A 20,796-nucleotide genomic window follows, 5' to 3' on the forward strand; every position below is an offset into this window, starting at 1 on the left:
CTCGGTTCCAACTATCTCCACCATTGTCTGCTGCAATTATCGTTACCAGCGCGATTCGCGAGCAACGTCTATCGCGAAATTGAGGCGTCAGCTTTATAGTCTTCGGCGGCGGAATAGCTGAGAGGCCCGCGAAATAAGACGCGAGAACCGGAGGAGCGATGGAGGAGGAAGAAAGATGGTGGCGGGTAAAGAGGAAGACGGGTTCCTGGTCCGGGTTATATGGAGTTCGGAGAATTTTAACAAGACGGCCTCGCGTCGCCCTGGGCGAGGAATCCCCTAACGAGAAAGGGCACTTCTCCCCTCAAAAATAATGAAGTCTTCAAGCCGCGTTCCCACAGCCTCCCCGAGGGTGTAATGTTGCGCTTTTATGCAACTCGTCTCCTAGTCGAATCGCTGGTGAACACATTCGGCTCAAACACTTTCGCCGCCTCAGCAAAAACTGGATACCTCTTGGACACTTTGCTTTGTATTTTCGAGAAAATTGATAGAGCCTGTAGTGGTGTAAATTCGAGGGGTGTTTTATTGTGATTTCATTCTTAAATAGAGTCTCTTTTGTGTGAGAAATTATAATGTCTATCCATATTCCAGATTATATGAAATTATATCTGAAATTAATCGTGTTCAAGTATACTTGATAAATATTCAAACTCGATTTTCTTCTAAACTAAGTCTTAAATGAAAAAATTTTATCCCACATTTTGTTCTTATTTTTTCATAAGGAATCACCTCGTGTCCGTTTGTACATGTTATTCGGCCGCACCCTGTATATTCTTTATCTCCGCCTGCTTCTCGAATTTACATCGATTTCCAGTTACACGTGCAAAATAAATCAGAGGAATAATCGTAAAACTTATCCGTAAACAAAAAATACGTAATAACAATAATCGTAACTTAACCTAAACTCAATTAACTATAGAAACAGCTACCTACATTTATCCTTATAATCCATATTATTATCATAATCCTCATTATCATAATCCTTATTATCCATATTAATATACCTATTTCTGTATAGATACTTTATGATGGCTATCGAGAGAGATTCCGCAACCTGCTGTGCGATAGGGTTATTAACACCTTAGAAAGGTAGAAACGATGGAAATAATTTGTAACTGAACAGAGTGATTATCTTAACAGTCGTCACTATTTGTCAGATACTTAATGTCACTGCGTCAACAAATTTTGTACTATTAACAATATTTCATTAGATATCTCTTCGATATCAAATTTCCTAATTTTTACGATATTCAAATTCCGAGTTATCTCAATAGCGAAATAATTCTTAAATAATTCTTCGATCCCTCCAATTTAACTTCTCTTCAAACTCACTTCGAACTCTCAGCTAACTCTACAATTTCACGATTCTACGCGTAACGTCATAATTCACGAATCACCCGAAGGTAAAATCTTCGTAGTTCGTGGACATCAAAATAACATAAGTACACGCATTCCGAGTCTGCAAATCAAATCAAATCCAACTACCAAGATTCCACCCAATGTCCAAAATTACCTGAGCATCAAAGCATCACACGAACAACTACCTTTAAAACGGCGGTGATAAAGAAGAGCCGAGTAAATAACAGAGAGACTAGAGCGAGGCAACCAGACTTAATTCGACTTAATGCCGGGTTAATCCAGCTGACCTTTGGCGGACGAGTCGTGATTTAAGGCGACGATTGGCCGTCGGCTAATTGGCGGCCTTGTCTTCCATCAGGGCGAAACGCTGATAAATACAGCCAGTAATCCCATCGGGAAGAATGGGTACGAGCATCGCGAAACAAGGTGAAAGGAACCGGTGTAAGAGAACGAAGAAGGACGAAAAAGGGACAAGGACGGCGCACAAGGCTCGTTTTCATTAAGCTCGCCTAAACTGCCATCAATTTCACCACGATGAAAGTCGGGCCCGTCCCTATTCGACACGCATTTTCGCGCCATTTGTATGGATATACAGACGATCCGCGCGCTGCCTAATTAAATCAACCAGGAATTTCTGGTATTTATTGGAATTTCATGTAAATCAGCCTGGTCAGCTATAGAGAGTCGTTTTTTCAATGGCAGCCTGGCGCGTGACTCTTTGATCTCTCTCTTTCTCGTTTTCAAGGAGTCGGCTTCCTTCTTTCCTCGTTTCTGACTATAATGTCTCTTCTTCACGTTTTATTGCATCTCTTTCGTTTTTCTTTTTCTCCATGATCTTATTGAATATTTTTCTTCACTTTTTAAAGAAGTATACTTCCCCTTCTTAATTTTAATTGGTTCCTTTTTACTAGTTTTTTTATAGATAGATTTCTTTTTATCGCTGGACACTAAACATATATAGGATTCAGGTTTATAAAAAGCTAGATAAATGCTAGCTAAGAGCTAATATGTAATATAGATACGTAGGTGTGCGAAGAATCTTAATAGAAGTTACTTCGTAAGAATCATTTTTCTATGAATCTCGGAATGGTAAACCTACAATTCCTTCGCCCTCCAAGAAGGGTTCAATAAAACCTCCACAATTTATCTTCAAAACAAAACCGAACGAAAAAAAAAAATAACAGCAAAAATATCATCCAATATGAAAAATGAAAAAAGGCTTTGACAAACAATCTCCCAAAGCGCAGCAATTTAAACTACAGAAAAAAATCGCCCAATAAATACGTTTCCCCTTCAGGCGAATAAAAAATTAAACCAAAAAAAAACAATAATAATAATAATAAAAAAGAACGAGCCGGCGTGAAATCGTTCGACCAATTTATCACGTTTTTTTTTTTTTTTCGTCCCGCCGATGTATCGAGACTAGCGTTGAAAAACGAGGGGGCGAAAATGGAAAAACGACAAAAATGTGACACGGATGGAGGGTGGTTGAAGGGGGTGGCAAAAACGTCGGGCTGGGCCCGGAATGAATTTTAATTCGGCACGCGCGAAATAACAAACAAAAGAGAGAAAGAATGGTAGCCGGGCGAAACTTAAACCAAACAGCCACGATTGGAAACACGATCGGAATCGATTCCAGCCGACGAAATCGAAATCGTCGCCTCGATTTCCGGCTGGGATTCGATCATTAAAACGAGACCGCTTATTTTTTCTTTCTGCTCGCGAATTTTTTCGGCGCAGCTTTGTTTTTCCTTCGTCTCGTTCTCCTACCCCTTCTCTTTGCTCGACAATCGAAAACGATTGGATTTTTTGGCAGAGTTCGAGCAGGGGTTTGGTTTGTTCAATCGATCGGTCCCGTGGTTTGTAAGTTAATTAGAAGGTTTAAAAAAGGGATGGTGAATTTTTTTCGTCATAGTGTCGCGTTTCTATTTTGTTTGATATTAAGGGGCCTACATTAATTACTCGCAATTAGTTGTATAATTTTATTCGACTCGTGTGTACGATATCTAATTTATATTAAGTCTTTTGGAAATAGGAACTTGAAATCTTTTCAAATTTATTATTAGTTTGTAATATATATGTGTACTCGGATCTAATCAATTAGTGCGTAAATATGATGGCGTGCAGATGGTTTTCCTAAATACTGTACGTAAATGTTAGAATATCAAAATTAATGGTATACGATGGAGGAGAGATTCTCATCTTCAAAAACATGCATAATACAGTCGATATATATTTACCGAGAAATATAACAGAAGATCGATATCACGGAATCTGAAGTTCTCAACCACCCTCAAGAAGATAACTAAATTCTCTAAAACATCCCCATACTTGAAAACCTCTGATATTCATTCACTAAAATCCACTTACCCCCGCCATCTTCTCAAATCACTATTCCATCATCCATCAAACCTCTCATCGCTTTCTCCTCCCAAAAAGATCGAAAAATCATTCCCCATGCTCCGTAACCATCAAAAGATTCAGAACACCGGAAGAACCGTTTCCTCCCTTCGATTCAACTTCTCTCCCCTTACAGAAAAAAGAAAAATATTATCCGTAGTAGTCGACAGGTAGCATCTTCCTTACAAGAACACCAACACTCGTATAAAGGATGAAATCGAACGAGGAAGACGGGGGAACGGAAAGGGGGATGAAAGGGACAGACGTGAACATCGAGGGGACAGCCAGCCTCTGGTTTCTTTACATATGGCGCTTAGCACAGCGCTATAACCATCGATAATCGGCCAATAGGAACGAACCACGGGATCGTACGCTATCGTCGAAACCCCATAGATCCGTAGGCAGCATGACAAATAACTCTCACAATGGGCCATCGTTTCCAGTCGTGCACCCCCTCCGCGGTAGTCGAGCTTCCAGCCCTTCCTCGCGCTATCTCTCTCTCCCTCTCTCTCTTTCTCTTTCTCTTTATAGCTCCCCTCTGCTCGTGTTATACACGACCAGATCGGTTCCGGCAATTTTACATTCACGTCAGAGCCGGCGCTGATTTATTATAATGTTTGCTGCTCGCTTTGCCATCCTCCTCTTCCACTGGCTTCGAGCTCGTCCAGCTTTCTGGCCCGTTTCATCCCCTCTTTTTCTTCATTTTCTTCTATGTTTATCTACGTATTGTGAGTTAGGCGTGGTTGGTGAATGTTGGAACGACGTTGGTGTTGGTTGATTATTTGTTAGACTTTGCAGAGGAAAAAGGAACGAGAGGGAGGAACAGGAAGGGTTGCTTGAGTTAGGGACCTGTTCTAAGGGAAATTGCGACGTCGCGAAATTAGTTTTGGCGCGAGGAGCGAGCTCATTGTGCGTTGATTTTGGCACACTGGATCTACTTTGATTTCTTTTGGCTCCCGTGAATATTTGTCATCGGATGTCTGGTGTTTGAAATGGCAGTTTGCCTGGAAATTAGGGGATGTTCTTGATTTGGGATTTTTCGGATTTTTTTAATAATCGAGGGATTCTCGTGGCCGAGGAGTTTGATAAATAGCGAAGAAAGCTCGTGCGTGAGGATTTTATCGTTCAAAAGATATTTGTGAATCTGAACGACTCGAAGAAGATTTTTTTCTTGCAAAAAAGGAGCTGAGGGTTTTCTGAGAGTGAAGGAATATTTTTTCAATATGTATGTGATTACGTATATGTATATTCTATTATGTTGATACTAGCGATTTCATTAAGAATTGTTTATGTCCTTCGTGGAAGATACTCCAATATTTAATTTTGAAACGTCTCACTTTTAAAATGTAGTGCATGTTAAAATAATGGAACTTGTCGAAGGAAAATGCAATTTCTTCGACTCTTCGTATCATCGTCACTTGTTTAATAACCAAACAGTTGACGGTTCAAAATCTCTTGAAAACAACGAAATAGCAAGAAACAAAGAGTAACGAATGGAACAAAGCTTCTTTCGGTCGAAAGTCTGGAAACAAGGGTTGAAAGGAGTAGGGTGAAACGTTGTTGAGCGGAAAAACGGTATACGGTGTAGGGGATTCCATTTTCCGGGGCTCGATTCGCCATAAAGATTTTTATCCCGCCACTGGAAAATAGAATTGTTATCGGTAAATCGGAGATTGCTGCGTGCCCCATGGTACCTCCGCCATTCCCAAGGTCAAACGAGCACAGGCTTCTTTTAAGGCCGGCAGCCATCGGTTATTTAATTAGTATCGTTATTGTGAAATGGCGAACTCGAGGCACGTCCCTCGAATTTATTCACCAGTTTTTATTTTCGACCGAGAATCGTTGCAGTTTATCACCATCCATTCTTCCTCATCTTCTTGGGGGTGTGAACGAGTTTTTGGCACTTCTTCGTCAAAAGTTTTGTGCTTGCTTGCTTACGACTGGCAAAAGTGACGATTGGATTCTTTATTTCTTTCGTTCTCGTTCTTGTTGGATCTGTAGATTAAAACTGGTGGTCATGGGGGCAAGAATCTTGGTTTGATTAAGCAGAATTTATATAAAATAACAGCGAGTAGTTATTCGTCTCAAGATATTGTCAGTTTGAAGAAAATTGAAGTCCACCTGGTGAAGTTTCGATTTTATTACAGGAAGGTTTATAATATGTAAAGAATGTAAAATGAATGACAATTTGTAAAAATATCGTCGTTTGGTAAAAATTCTGTAGATTTGTGTAATGAAAAATATAAACGTTATGGATCTATTTACAAAAGGTTCAATTTCGTTAAAAATTCAGAAGCTATCATATTCTTCTTCTCAACAATTTGTTCTTCCTGGTCCTACGAAAAATTCCTATCACTAAAGGCTTCCGATAAATATCTTTATACGCGATATTCTACTCCCTATTTACACTGTAATCCTTTCTAAAGCATTAACAATCTTCGTGTTTATCCAGGAAGAAATCATCCATTATGGAAGAAAGATTAGTATATGAAAACCAAAAAATAATAGAAAAACAACTCAATATTAATCATCGAAACAGCTTCAGCTGGAATGAACGACAGATTCGATATCAATAAAGTGAGTTTGAAATCGTTCCAATTCCAGTAACTGGACTAATCCAAACGTAAGTTTCACGCCCGCCCTCGACAATCGAAGGAAATTGTTGTAACCGATTTCTGTTGCCGGCCCTGAAGGTTCTGTAACAGAGGCCGTCGATAAACAAGACAATTTCGCGGCAGGACGTCCCCAGGAATCTATAAATCTCTAGCTGGCCAGTCGCGATCTATCGATTAGAGAGGCCTGTGGCCGAGGTCTCGCCATCTTGAAAGCGTTTGCCGCCAAACGATTGAATGTGTCCCCAAGCGGACATCCTCTCGTTCTCGATTCTCTTCCAGCGAAAACCCCTCTCACACACAACACCTCGTTGCGTTTCTTTTCTTCCTCCCTTTCCCCTTCCGCACCCTTTCTCGTCCTGTTACTCGCGATCGCGTCGCGGGAATTGAAAGCATCGACAACCGAAACCCAACGACGATTCTATTTTCCCTTTGGCCAGCGTCCCCGTTACGTTGCCGGTAAAAATCTTTATGGCGAATCGAGTCCGGGAAATGGGATGGCTTATTTCGCTTTTTTTCCCCTCTTCTTTCTTCGTCTTTTTCTGTTACTTTTTCCATGTTGCTTCCGGTGATGGGAGGAAAAAATCAATTTACATGGATTTATAGACGGAGGACCTGTACTGGGGCAAATTTGTGTCACTTCCTTTAGTTTCTTTTGGATCAGCTTCTTTACATTGTTCCGGTTACTATTGGTTTACCTACTTAGTTGCTTCTAGGAGGTTCTTGTCTAATTTATTGTATAATTTCCATGGATTTGTGGATGGCAGACTTGCGTTATCTGTATCCGCGTGTAGTATCCGTGCCACTTTCTTTAGTTTCTTCTAGACTGGGCCAAACTTCTCTCACTTTTTTTAGTTTCCTCTGGATTAACTTCACTAGATCGTCGTGTGTAGTGTTGGTTTGTTTTTAAAAGGTTCTTGGCAAATTTATTATACAATTTATACAGCAGATGGTGGACTTGCCGTCGGTTAAATCTTTCTTCTTCTTCTTCTTCTTTGGATTCTTCTGGGTAATGTTACTTCGTCTTTAGAAGACCCTTGGCTAATTCATAGAAGATTGCATAAAAATCCTTAGAACTGTTTATTATATCGTTCGTTTCCAAACTGAATGAAATTGTGGAGAACTGGAGATTATCAGTGAACTACCATTATACGAATTCCATTTGTATGAATTGCTAGCCCCTGAGAGGCTCCTTGAAACAGATTTCCTACACGAAGTTCTCTAGTTCTTGCTCTATATAGACTGTTAAATGAAGGGAAAATTTTATTGAAAATTTACAATAACGGTATTTATTAACACACACTAACATATATAAATATAATAAATTACAAAAAAATATATATATATAAAATATTAGAAAAAGAAGAAACAGAGAGAAAAGGTAAAGTAAAATTCCATTTGTTTTAACATTAGCTCACTTGCAAGTTTCTAGCCACTGTTGTTTTAACTAGCAGGTTTAACGCATTCCTTTAACCGTTCTACTATTTTTCCAAAGAGATTAAAATTCAAATAGCATAAAAAAATGAGAGCAGAGCGAATAACGCAATAAATTTACATGTTAACCTCCGACGATCGTATTTTTCGTTCCCGATCGGCAATAAATACAGCGAACCGGACCATAAAGTTCTATTTGTCAACGCGATTTTCTCGATGCACCGGCCAGGTTGTCACTCGTAGTATACCTAGTATTCAGGATAGCGTTCTCCTGCTCAGAATCTAGAACACGTTGAGAAACTGCAATGAGGAATCGTGTCACGGTTGAAAGTATCCCGCACATTATTGTTCACGTCACTAACCGGAATATTCTATGAAAATTTGCATTTGGGTCTTTGTTCGAAGAATCCATTGTTTCTCTTATTATTTCATCTGTTTTTAAAATCATTCGTTAGACTTCATTCATCGTTTTACTTCTTCATCGCAATTTACATTTATATTCTAATGTTTCTTGTTGAAATTATTCGAACGAAAATGAAAGGACATTGGACTAAGAAGTGAAGAGAGAAGAGGTCCAAGGTATCTCTTCTTTCTTTTTTCATTTTTAACTCTTTAAGAAACATTGGAAGTAGAGGAATTTCTAAATAGAATACGCGATTTTATACGATGCTAATAAAGTAAAAATTTATGAAGAGTTTTTACAATGTTTAAATATTCAACTGCCTCTTAATACAGAATCTATCATTATCAAGATGAATAATAAATATAGCATGTTCTTGTGTGTTTATTTTTCTGTTTCTTAAGACTGTAACTTACGTGTCTACATAGGAGCATTTTATTATCGACAGAAACAAACAAGTTATTTCATATAATATACTTTATAACAATATAAATTACTTTATATATATTCCATCATTTTTTCATTCACCTAAAAAAATTATGTGAAAGTTAGCAGTATATCTACGCTCTCATATACATGTAGTTGTAATACACCTCTATTCACGGTTCGAACTTAGAACAAAAATAAAAAATCTGCCACATTTGCGACTGTCAAATTATCGCCAAAAACATTCTTTTAAATTGTCCTAAATACAATGTCCCTCGCAACAAATACGTTAAAGAAATTTTTAGCGAAGTATAACTAGCAAATTTTTCTCTGTTAACATTACCATCGCTAATAGTACTAACCACGATACTAACCACATGCAGTTAATGAGATGTTAAAACTTATACATATATATATAAAAAAAGGAAAAATAAAATAAAAATCACTGGAATAAAAATAAATTCTCCAAAAAATTCTCGAGATACAACGATTACCGTAAATAACTTACAAAAATCTGATTTTTCTATTAAAACTAAGCGACGTTTGTGAGGGAAAAAAGAAGAAGTAGAAAGTTTAGGAGGAAATTGGTGCGAATTCGGCGTGGAACGATGGGTCCGCGATCGGCGATTCAGCGCGGTTTTTGCTCGGTCGGAGGTTCGCGTTGGCTGCATTATTTTATTAGAATGAATTATTCATGCGCGTCACTTACACGGTATGCGCAAGTCGCGCTCCTTCATCAATTCCTCCCCCTCTGGGCCCTGATTCGCAAACCTAGCCAACGGCCAGCTCCTTTTTCATCCTTCTCCTTCTTCTGATCCTTTCTTCGACATTCAGTGAGGAAAAAAGAAGACGTAGAAGAAGACGCAGAAGAAGAAAAAGAAGAAGAGGAAGAAAGGTTTAACTAGTTCACAATAATCCTCTCTTTTCCATTTTGTAGCAGCGCGCAAAAAAATTCTGCCCGAAAGAAACCTCGAGAGCGATGGACCGACCACGAATTCGATTCCCCTTCGGTTTCTTTATGGGATTTTAAGCGGCCGCGGTTTTTGCTCGACGTCCGCCGCGGTGCGAGATTTTCGCGCCATTTTGAAACCTGTTGATTGATTCAAACGTTTTACGGTGCGTTCGGTTTCTTGTCACGGGGTTGCGCCACGTTTTGCCGCGTTTTTTCCCCACGTTTCCTTTAAAGTCGAGGAACCCTTAATGGAAAGATGGTAGGGGCGAGGATTTTAGAATTTCTATGTTGTAAATGATACTACTCCTTTTTGATCTCTTCGTTTTAACGGTGGTCTTAAAGTCAATCTTCCTGGGTGTCATATGAACCTTTGGCCAATTTAACTCCGCTAACCGCATAGTAATAAACGCCAATAAATCTTGCGATTCGATAGACTTTTTTCTGTTCACAATCCACCGTCAGCTGTAATGTTAATAGAATATTGTCACCCACGAACGATTTCTAACCGAATTGTATATTAAAGGGTTTTATACCCGTGAATAATAATAATAATAATAGTAACAACAACAACAATAATAATAATAATAATAATGAGCAATTGTTGCAATTAATGTAATTATTTCCTGATGGTTTCAGTAAATAAATGAAACAGCAGGCAAGAGCAAGATATCGTTCATAAACGACACTGCATAAATGAAAAAGTAGAGAAAACTGATATCACAAATATTGCTCTTTTTTTAATTTTCTTTATTTGTTTCTTTTTCCTTGTGATAACTGAACTTATCGTTTTTCAAATACGTTTGAACGTTTCCAGTTAAACAAGACGTACTGTACGCGCAAATTTATTGATCACAGTTAGTTTGAAATTTCCAATGGACGAGCAAACATTCGAGAGAATAAAAGAAGATAGTCGAAATGGTGGCACGAGCTGGATTTCGATGGAGAATTTAAGGGGGCAGAGAAAACGAATTGACCGGATCTCGCGAGAGTAATGGCGGGCTAAACGGTGGCGGCGCCTTGATATGCAAAAGCCGGAATTTCCGCGCGGCCATACGGCGGAAAAGAAAACGAACAGGCTCGTTGGAATGCTATGCAACTGCTATTCCGGTAATAGCCTACGTTTACATCGCCTCTTTAGCGTCCGCGATTCGTACGGCATTTGTCTTCGATTTTCTTCGCTCAACGCAACGATCTGCACGATCCTTGAGAATCCTTTGATCCTCACCCGCGATCCTCCGCGACTCTTCCATTATTTTTCTCATCTCGCGTAGTCTCGCTTTGACGCTCCAGACGACACATCTTTGATTATTCTGTCGTGTTAATTTAAATAGCCTTATCTGGCCAAATTAATTTAAAAATCTTATTTGGTTTGAAAGAAATGACTTTTAACACGTTCGAGATATAAATCGTTGTATCTTCAGTTTCAACGAAGATACGGCTTTCTTGTTTAATATACATATGGATAAACTATTTTTCGAGTTAATTTGTTTCTAAATGTACATTATTTGTATATTGTATATCGTAGTCTGCTTAGATTAAGGTTTTCTTCGTATTCGATCCAGTTTGTATCATCTTCCTCTCTGTTATTGGTTGCTTTTATCAAATTTGGCGGAAAATTGAATTTTGGGATGTTTTAGTCAAACCTGTATTCTTTAAGTTCTACCGTATCTCTGTGTTATTTCATTTTACAGTTGTAATATACTAATGGAAAATTTGGCGATCGTTTTCTTCAGAAAATAATGAAAAAACAAGAATGAAAATAATTAATAATTATCTTCCCTGTTTAACAATGATATTTATAAAACAGTTGAGAACAAACAATCCTTAAGATCGTTTAAAAAAAAATTGAATTATCCAACCAAACTGTATGTCACGATTAATTCGAATAACTATACTTGCACTGAAGATATTTATTTAATATCAATATAAAAAATTTCCAATAGCTCAACTATATGTCAAATGGCTAATTCATATCATACACGTTAAAAAGGGGACGTCTTCGCAATTTTAACGTATCGTCAAGTAATCAATCGATATCGTGCACGTTAAAAATAAAAACGTTCGCTTCTGTTGTAAGATCGAAATGGTCAACAAGAGCCAGCACTCGGACTTTAATCCTAATTATCTCGTTTCTCGCGAGTCGAAAAAACGACGTTCCTACAGGTGACACGTCATTGTACGATGCTCTCGTCTGACGATCGAGGAAGGGGATGAGACACGAGGACAAAACCAGCCAAGACTTTTCGGAATGCCGCGGTTGGGACGCATTCAAATCGTTTCGTCGCTTCGTTTTGCGTGCTCCGACGCGGACGATTGACGTTGAGGGATGACACGATCCTCTTCGACGTGGCCCTCGCACTCTCGACTCTGGTTCCCTTAAATCGACTTAAAGTGAACGAAGATAGCGTATCTGTCTCTCTAGCGGCGTTAGTGGAGAAAGAGACAGAAACGAGACGTGGCGAAAATTTCGAATTTTCTAGAGAAATTGATAGTTTCCTGAAATTTAATCGAAGCAATGTTGAAGAGACTGAAGAAGGATGGGAAGTTTCGCGACTTACGCTTCTTCTGCTTTCCTAATGTTAACTTATTGTCAGTAGTATCAACCAATGATACTTATTTTAGTAATATTAGTAGATTCTAGAGATTGAAAAGGGCGGTAGATTTGAAGATTACTTTTATTATTATTATTTATATTATTAGACACAGTAAATAGATATCTGTACTGTATGTACGATATCAAGTTGTAGCATATCATGGCAAATTAATAAATAACAATTATATTAATAAATTTCGAGAGTTGTAACTATAAATGAATAGGATTAGTTTCAAAATGAAAACATTTTATCTAAATAAAAATCAACCGAGTCGATATATCTTCTTCTACAATTCAACAAGTTTCAATCGATTTCAACTTTGTGAAAACGTTGCAGCTTCACCGTCATAGCCATCTGACAATAAACTTTCCACCTCGAATTAAGAAATACAAAGACACAGATTTTTAAAATTATTTTTCTACGCATCAATTTGCAATTTCGAGATAATAAAATATTTTGAAAAATCGTGCGTTTCAGGATTAATTTAGTGTTTAATATGCCTGCGTTTAAAATGCCTTATACATCGGTTGAATATTTTCTCAGCAACGAATAACGAGAAAATAATCAATCACGAAGGGACCATCGGCGATATTAAAGTGTTATTTGAAATAGATTTCGGGGATAACGAGTTAACCCGGTAATTCGATGAAAATTGAGGCGGAGGAAAGCTGTACTTAAATGTTTTTTTTTTTTTTTTCTTCGAACAGAGAAAATTCGGGGTGTTGCATGTAATGATGTAATAAAAAATGAAATAACGGGAGTAATGACAATGAGATAAAAAGTAAACGATTTAACGGACGAAGATCGAGTAATTTCGTTTCGAAGATAAATGTATTAAGACGAAGGAAATGGAAGCTCTTGGCGAAGTGCCTTTTTAATAACGCGCACGATTATTACGTCCAAGATTAATGGAACACCGAAAAGAGAGAAGAACGAGCGGGTAATTGTAGCGTGCGGTGATGCAGTTTCTCTGGAAGGAGCGTTCCCTGAATGCACTTAAACGAAGTTAAATATCACTCGGTGAAGACGTAAACCAATGGCGGCCGAAATGATCAACGGTAGAGGAAGACCGAAGAAACCTCCCTGCATAATAACTATGCTATCTTTAACAACTGGCTACTAAGGGATTGAATCAAGATGAAATGGCAACAAACGCTTCTTATTACGAACTTTTACGACTTTTAGGTTAATGAGAAGGTGGAAATTGTGTACGAATTTTGGATGATTTTTACATCTTTTGGAATTTAATTCTCGTAGCAAATCTCTTTTCTACTAAAAGGGAGAGAGAGAAGAGAAATAAAAAAGATGAAGAAGCTGAGGACATGAGAAAATATGATTAAAATGAAAATAAGTATTTGGTATTGGTGAATTTCTAGGACTTTCAGAGAATGACGAAATAAAAATCGTGTATCGTTAAATTTGGAAGAGCATAAAATTTGTAAGAAGAAGTAAAGAAGGACGAGGCTGAAAATTAATAAGAAGGAAATAAAATGTATACATCGTGAGTTCGTACGATCGTAAAGCTTGTAAGGAATTTGTTTCATAAGAAATGTACTTTCTACCAGAGAAGAAGAGAAATAAATAAATAAATTCAAAGGATTAAGAGGAGGAAACATTGTATTGCAAATCTACAAGCTTCCAAAATGAATAAACAAATTTATTTAAATTGTATATATCGTCCATCTGTAAGATCGTAAAATTTCTTTCAATTTTGCTTCGTTAGAAAGTCTGTTTTCTATTGGAGAACCGAGAAGAACAAAATTATAGCAAAAAGGGAAAAAGAGACAAGACAAAGCGAGACGGAGAAAGAGGACGAGAGTTGAGGCCGAAAGAGGGATTAGCAAAATAGAAAGAAAAATGTGAAGAGGCCGAAGGAAGCAACGAACGAAGAACAGCATCGTCGACATTTTTACCGGCTGTTTTCGTTGGTTTTGCGAATTCGTTCGCGCGATCGTGCCAGGAATGACATCACGGCCTCGTACGAGCTACACCTAAGAAACACTGGAATGCCCACGAACCTGCACAGGTGTTCCTCTTCTGAATGGTTCTCAGGTCGGAACGGAAAAACGAGACACGCAAGAAAAGTTCCCTCCGATTCTTCCCTCCTCTTACGATCCTTCTTTCAAGTAACACTGTGAATCGGTGAACGCCAATGACAACGTTGTTTACCAATTCTCATGACGATTTCAAGCTTCTGCTCGGAAAGTTATACGATTCTTACGTAGTCAGGAAGATTTGGATATATTTATTTGGTAATTAAATTGATTTATCGTTTTGAAGAGGTAAAAGGTTTAAGCGTTTTGTAGATTTGAACGGATGTAACGTTTTAAAAGTTTTTTTTAAGGGTGAAGATGATGAGACTATAGGATTGATGATTTAATTTCTTATTGAGTTAGTTGCAAATTGTAGTTCTGTAATTATTTTCGTTTTTTAATAGAAGGATGAGTTGAAATTATTGGTAAGAGAGAAATTCAGATTTATTACAAGGTTTTATTAGATACTTATTTACATTTGATTAAATATTTTGCATCGAATGATCTACAGATGGGATCAGATTAAGAGTAACATGTAATGTAGTCTTCCTTATAATTTAGTACGAAAAATATGCTGTCTAAACAGCTACTGAAAGCTCTTATGACCATATTTATCATCTACTCGTCAATGTGAATAGTATCCTATTTTCTAACTTCTCTTATCTGTATAGGAATAAATAATGACGAATCTGTAATCTCATCTCTTAGTATATTCCTAAATTACAAAGATGACAACTAACGAATAAATAACAAAAATAAGTCGTTACTTTTATGGTCACATATAAGGAGAAACTTATTTGTTTTTCAAGAAGTTAACATTGCACAGACAATCGTACGGCTGACTAATAAAACTGTGAAACATAGAAAAAGTGGAATAGATCAATCATTAATATATAGTGACTATAGTATATCAAAGTATACCTATTAATTATAAGTACATTAAATTTCGTATCATTTAGTAGTAATTTCACAGGATTATAAAAATTTGATACTATGAAAATGAAGCGTAGACCGTGATAAATACTTTTTGTATTTACTGTATATAAGATAAAAAAAGAGACCTAAGGAATCTGCATATTTTGTTTTACCCTCAAAGTATAATAAAAAGTGAGTTTCGATATTTTCTATATTTAACATATTCAAGTTTCTCATAATTACTATTATTATTTATTTATTTGCAATCCCTGCCTCCGTTTTACATTTTTTTTTTTTTTAGCATTACATCTCCATTTACAGTATCTTATGTTATGTGCTCTATTCTCACCACAAAACAACAATCTCGCTAAATTAGAATTAAAAGCAAAGGTAAGTTCAACATGTATCTCAACTCAACTTGGACTTAAACATAACATAATCATATCTTAGAGATATTCCTTTTGGTACAACATAATTCAATTCTAATTCTAATTCTATTCCATTCTATTTTAAATATCTATCTTAAACATCCCATTAATATTCTTAACTCCTAGAATTTCCCTAATAACATTAATTCAATTGTATGAAAAATTCCATGAAACAAAAATATCCTCACAAAACTTCCCACCCTCTAATCAACTCAACTTCCATCATCCCCGTACGAAAATCCAGGTGATCTAGGTACCTGTACCTAGATTTATAGATCTATATATATATCTACGTCTCGCCGCTATCAGAATTTCCAGCACAAGATCAACGATGTCGCTAAATTCGACGCACGAAACGTCAAACCAACAAGCAGGATCCCCCAGAGGCTGCGTGGTCCGTTCCTTTCCGGTCCTCACAGAGCCTGAGCGTTGCAAGAGCGTCCTGGAGGAACGGTCGAAAGCGCGGCAACACGGTCCGAACACGAGCAAAAGACGAGCCACTCCAAAAGCAGCGAAAGCAGAAAGAGAAGAAACTCTCAGGGACTCGTCCCTGACGCACAAATACGGCAATAGAGGGACAGCAATTTGCTTGTAGCAGGGCCGAGATGTACGTTTCCGCCGCGGAGTTGGTCGGTTTCGCGCGTTTAACGTCCCAACGATCGCGAGATTAGACGGTGGGGATCGCTCGTTAGCCGAGCGAAAGAAAACAAGAAAGAGACCGAGAGAGAGGAGATCCCTCGTGAATATTCTTGGTGCGGTTCGAACGTGCTGCTAACGAGCGTGCGACACGCACCGGTCTTGTTCCGACGTTGGACGCGCGCGACCGATCCAATGGCGACCGAATGCATCGCGTTTGCCGCCCTTTGTGTTCCGATCCGCGATTACCTCGACTCTGTCCAGTCTAATTTGCTGAATTTTAGATCGCAGGAAGATTGCGGAGTATTAAATTTTCTCCTCCTTTTTGTCCTGTTCTCGGAAGTTTGAGCATTGTAGCTTTCAGAGCTATCATGGATCAGTTATTTGGGCAAAGCAGAGTGTTAATAAATGGTTGGATTTCTTTAAAATTGAAAAATTTTTGCAGGATATTTAAAAGCACCTTTGAAGGAGCAAAATACGTTACCATTTGGCGGAAATGTGATGGCAAGTTGAAGATAACAAACGCAAAGATGAAAAAGTGGCGATAGTGAAAGTTACCCATGTGTTACATCAAACTGCCTAAATCTGACATCAATCCTTTACAGAAATCTACCTAATGTAGCCTTAAATATCTTCAAATATGAACTAATCACCTAAGATTATTCACAAAGAATTCACGTAACTAGGCTGTCTCCTAGAAGAGACATCATCTGTGATAATCCACTGTGTCTTCTGTTCTTGAGTAGATGCAGCTAGTTCCATAAAAATGTTCAAAAGAATGAATTACCAGCTTCTATTAAATGAAAAATCATCACCAAATCTCGCATCAATCATTTTTAAACATCTTCCTTGCAGTGCTCTAAACATCTTTAAACACAAACTCTCTTCAACAGTCAAAACCATCCAAAATTTCCTACCAGATAATTAGATGTCCTCTTAGCAGAGAGATCATCTTTGATAATCCACTGTCTTCTGTTGTTGAGTGGGTGCAGCTAGTTCCACAAAAATGTTCAAAAGAACTGACTTGCCAGCTCCTATTAAATGAAATCCACCACCAAATTTCGCATCAGTCATTTTTTAACATCTTCCTTACAGTGCTCTAAATATCGTTAAACACAAACTCTCTGCAACAATTAAAATCATCCAAAATCTTCTATCAGATAATTAGCTTTCCTCTTAGCAGAGAGATCATCTTTGATAATCCACTGTCTTCTGTCCTTGAATGAGTGCAGCTAGTCCCATAAAATTGTTCAAAAGAATGAATTACCAGCTTCTATTAAATGAAAAACCATCACCAAATTTCGCATCAATCATTTTTTAACATCTTCCTTACAGTGCTCTAAATATCTTTAAACACAAACTCTCTTCAACAATCAAAACCATGTAAAATCCAGGTGATTGGCTCTCTTAGAAGAGAGATGATCTTCTGTAATTCACAGTATGTTCTCTTCTGGAGTGGGTGTACGGGTTAGTTATAATCATTAACAAGAGAAGGAAGAGACTTAAAGGGGTGCGACGAGTGAACATAGCGATCCTTGTATCGGCTTGCAGGAGAAAGGTACGAAACGATAGAGAGATAGAAGCGTCGGCCGTCGGCGAAGGCGCGGAGAGGCTCGTAATCCCCCGTCCCCGGCCGTTTTGCACGGCTTTATGGTGTTTCTTGCGCCTGCTGGCATCGCCGCTAACAGGCGTCACTAATGCACGGAGGCGGCCTCGCTGTTTCCAACGCCGGTAACCCCGTGCCCGGCCACCTGTCTCCTCTGCGGTAATTCACTGAATCGCTTCATCTCCACGCTGGAGAACACAGGAACATGGTACTGGTCACGTTTCCGTTCTGCATCCTTTTTGGCTATCGTTCAACAAAGATTCGTTAGGTGATTTCTAAAGGTTGGGAAGATAATTTAATTTCTACGTGCTGAATTTGTTCAGAGATGGTTTCAGATGGTTCATAGTTATTGTTGAGTAGGTTTATCCAGTTGTGCGTGGATGTTAAGTATTTATCCTGGAACATTTTTCGTATCAATCGACGAAATTTTCGTATTATTCACCATTTTCTATTAATCCTGGTTATTGTTCAGCAAGGATTCGTTGGTTTGATAATATAAGGAGATTGATGATTCCTAAATTTTAAGAAAATAATTTAATTTATAGGTGATGAATTCGTGAATGGTTTGCAGTTATCGTTGAGTAGGTTCATCGAGTTGTGCGTAAATGTAAGATCTGGGTTGTGCAATATTTTTCATATCAGTAAGTGAAATTTGCGTACTATTCGTGCGTCTAAAAGATCCCAATAAGCAAGCAAGCAAAGAATGCTATACAGGATAGTTTTAGAGATGCAGTTGTATAGTTTGAGAGAGCAACGAAGAATAGGAAGACGTAATTGTGTCGAAGATGGAGTTATAATTAGTTTCTGCATGGTTGTTCGCTAAAGTTGGGAAAGTTCGAAATGGAACAAGATATAAGCTCGTTGAATAGATGGTAAACAGGTTGCGGCTATGTTAATCATGTTTCCAGAAACTTATAGAATCCATAGGACCTGGTAAACAGTTGAATTTACGCAAAGAAACTTTCTTTTAAACCAAACAGCAATTAAACAGTGATATGAAAATCGAGATACAATTGACGTACGATCACAAATGCAAAAGCAAGCACAGGTGCAGTTGCAGTTAAAGTACAATATTTTTCTGACAAGGATAAAATAAAGCAATTGACAGCGTAGATGCCATTAAAGTGCAGTTACAAGTGCAAATACATCAGTAGCTATATTATAAGTAGGTTGTAAGCAATAAATCTTCTGCCATGCATATATCTACACATAATGTATAAACACATGCAATTTCAAATGGAATTACTCAACCATATCTGCGCACGCAACTTCAAATGCAATTGCTTAACTATATCTACACACGCAACTTACGCAAACGCAATTACCGAAGCATCATATATTTGCACACGCAACTTTAGGTGCAATTACTGAAACATATTTACAAACGTAACATCACCTACAATTATTCGAATGATGAATTTTCCCTACGATGGCTCAGCTATACCTACATAAATAGGAAACCTCAAATTTATAGATTGAAATGCAACTGCATTCAAAAACGTACACGTAAATTAGAGCGCAACCACATTTTAAAAAACGTGAGTTAGAACTCAACTCAAGAAGAATTTAGCAGAAACTAATTTTCTATTAAACGAACTGATCTTTAGCCAAAGTAACTTCGATTACGATAACTCAAGTCTACGAGGTAAAACGCAACTGCATCCAGAAATACGAAAACGTGTACTAAATCACAATCCCATTTAGAAACTGAATCGTAAGCCAGAATACGACTACGCTTTCAAATGCGATATCCACGCTGCGTCTCTCTTTCAACAGCCCCACGATTCGCTATACTCTCATCCAAATTTTCAATTTGTATCCAAAAGACAGAGAATTTTATCCAAGAGTACGCCAGAGCGAAGAATCGGACGGACGCTGGCAAGAAAATCGCGAACTGGTGCGAAGATACCTCGACAAGAAACGAAGAGAGACGGGGGTGGTGCAAGGTGGGTCCGGTTCATGGGGGCTGATGATAACATCAGTCTTTCCCCATTCCCTGCTCGATTTCTACGCGGAGATGCTACGGACCGTTCCGTGTCCCTCTTCATGTAATTTGTATCGAAACATCGCGGCGGGGAGAAGCTGTCGGCTTTCGGGCAAAGAGCGATCGCGACGCGACGTCGAAACCTGGGGAATCTGAAGAAACGTTGGAAGGAGGAAGTGGTTTCGTCCTGGAATTCTGAAAGGGGATGAGTGCGCAGGCGGAACCTTTTGTTCCCGCGGAACCGGCCCCCTCCTCACTCCTATGGAAATTCCCTTGGGGTGGACCAAAACCACTTTCGTACTTCGGACGCACTTTGGGGGTGTGTGTACCGGTTCTCCGCGAGCGGAGACCAGCGCAAGTTTTGTGACTTTACGAGCTGGATTCTTGGAAATATTTGGAGTTTTAAAATGGACAGCTGTGGCATTGGTGGAGAATTGTTGAGTCGAAAGTGCAGGTGTTCGTTTCTTTCCGGAGTTCGATATGAGTTTTTGATGATTTAGGGGAAGCTTTAAATTTGTTATTAGGAATTCGTTTGATGAAATTAGATTGAAATTCATGCTATTTGTTTTCATGGGGCGTTTGATAGGATTTGTTGACGTATGTAATGTAAGAGAATTTTTAGATTTATTAATTGGGTTTTGGATTTTTCATCAAATTAGATATTTTTCAACCTTATGTATATATAATGGAGAATGGTGAGATTGTCAGATTGAAATTACAGTTATTTGTTTTTTTAAGACGTTTGGTAGGACTTCTTGATAATATAGAATTCTTGGATTTATTATTAGGGTTTCATTTCGTCAAATTAGATATCTTTGTACGTACATGGCAAAATTTTTGGATTTACTACTAGTATTCATTTTGTTAAATTTGATACTTGTGTATTTTGTATACACATTGGCTGACCAAATTTTTCAACAAACGTAGAACCCTACTGAAATCTAGTACAATATACTATAACCAAATGCAACTAAATGCAACCGAATACAACTTAAACAACCGCGTTCACCTACTCCACAA

The 20,796-nt window shown here is 38.0% G+C and overlaps 1 long non-coding RNA gene across 2 annotated transcripts in view; it reads right to left on the reverse strand.

The window, feature by feature from the left end:
- Positions 1-20,796, reverse strand: part of LOC139990803 (uncharacterized) — a 172,244-nt gene that overhangs the window by 39,569 nt on the left and 111,879 nt on the right. The window contains exons 3-4 of one of the 2 annotated variants that reach the window (XR_011800656.1): positions 9,882-10,042; positions 613-849 (exon numbers count right to left, since the gene is read on the reverse strand). This is a non-coding gene — a long non-coding RNA (uncharacterized lncRNA). Of the gene's footprint in view, positions 1-612; positions 850-9,881; positions 10,043-20,796 lie in introns of those variants that run through there. The other variant, XR_011800655.1, reaches the window with a different exon arrangement.

Source organism: Bombus fervidus, chromosome 9 (genome assembly GCF_041682495.2).
Source record: "Bombus fervidus isolate BK054 chromosome 9, iyBomFerv1, whole genome shotgun sequence".
Classification (NCBI taxonomy): Eukaryota; Metazoa; Arthropoda; class Insecta; order Hymenoptera; family Apidae; genus Bombus; species Bombus fervidus.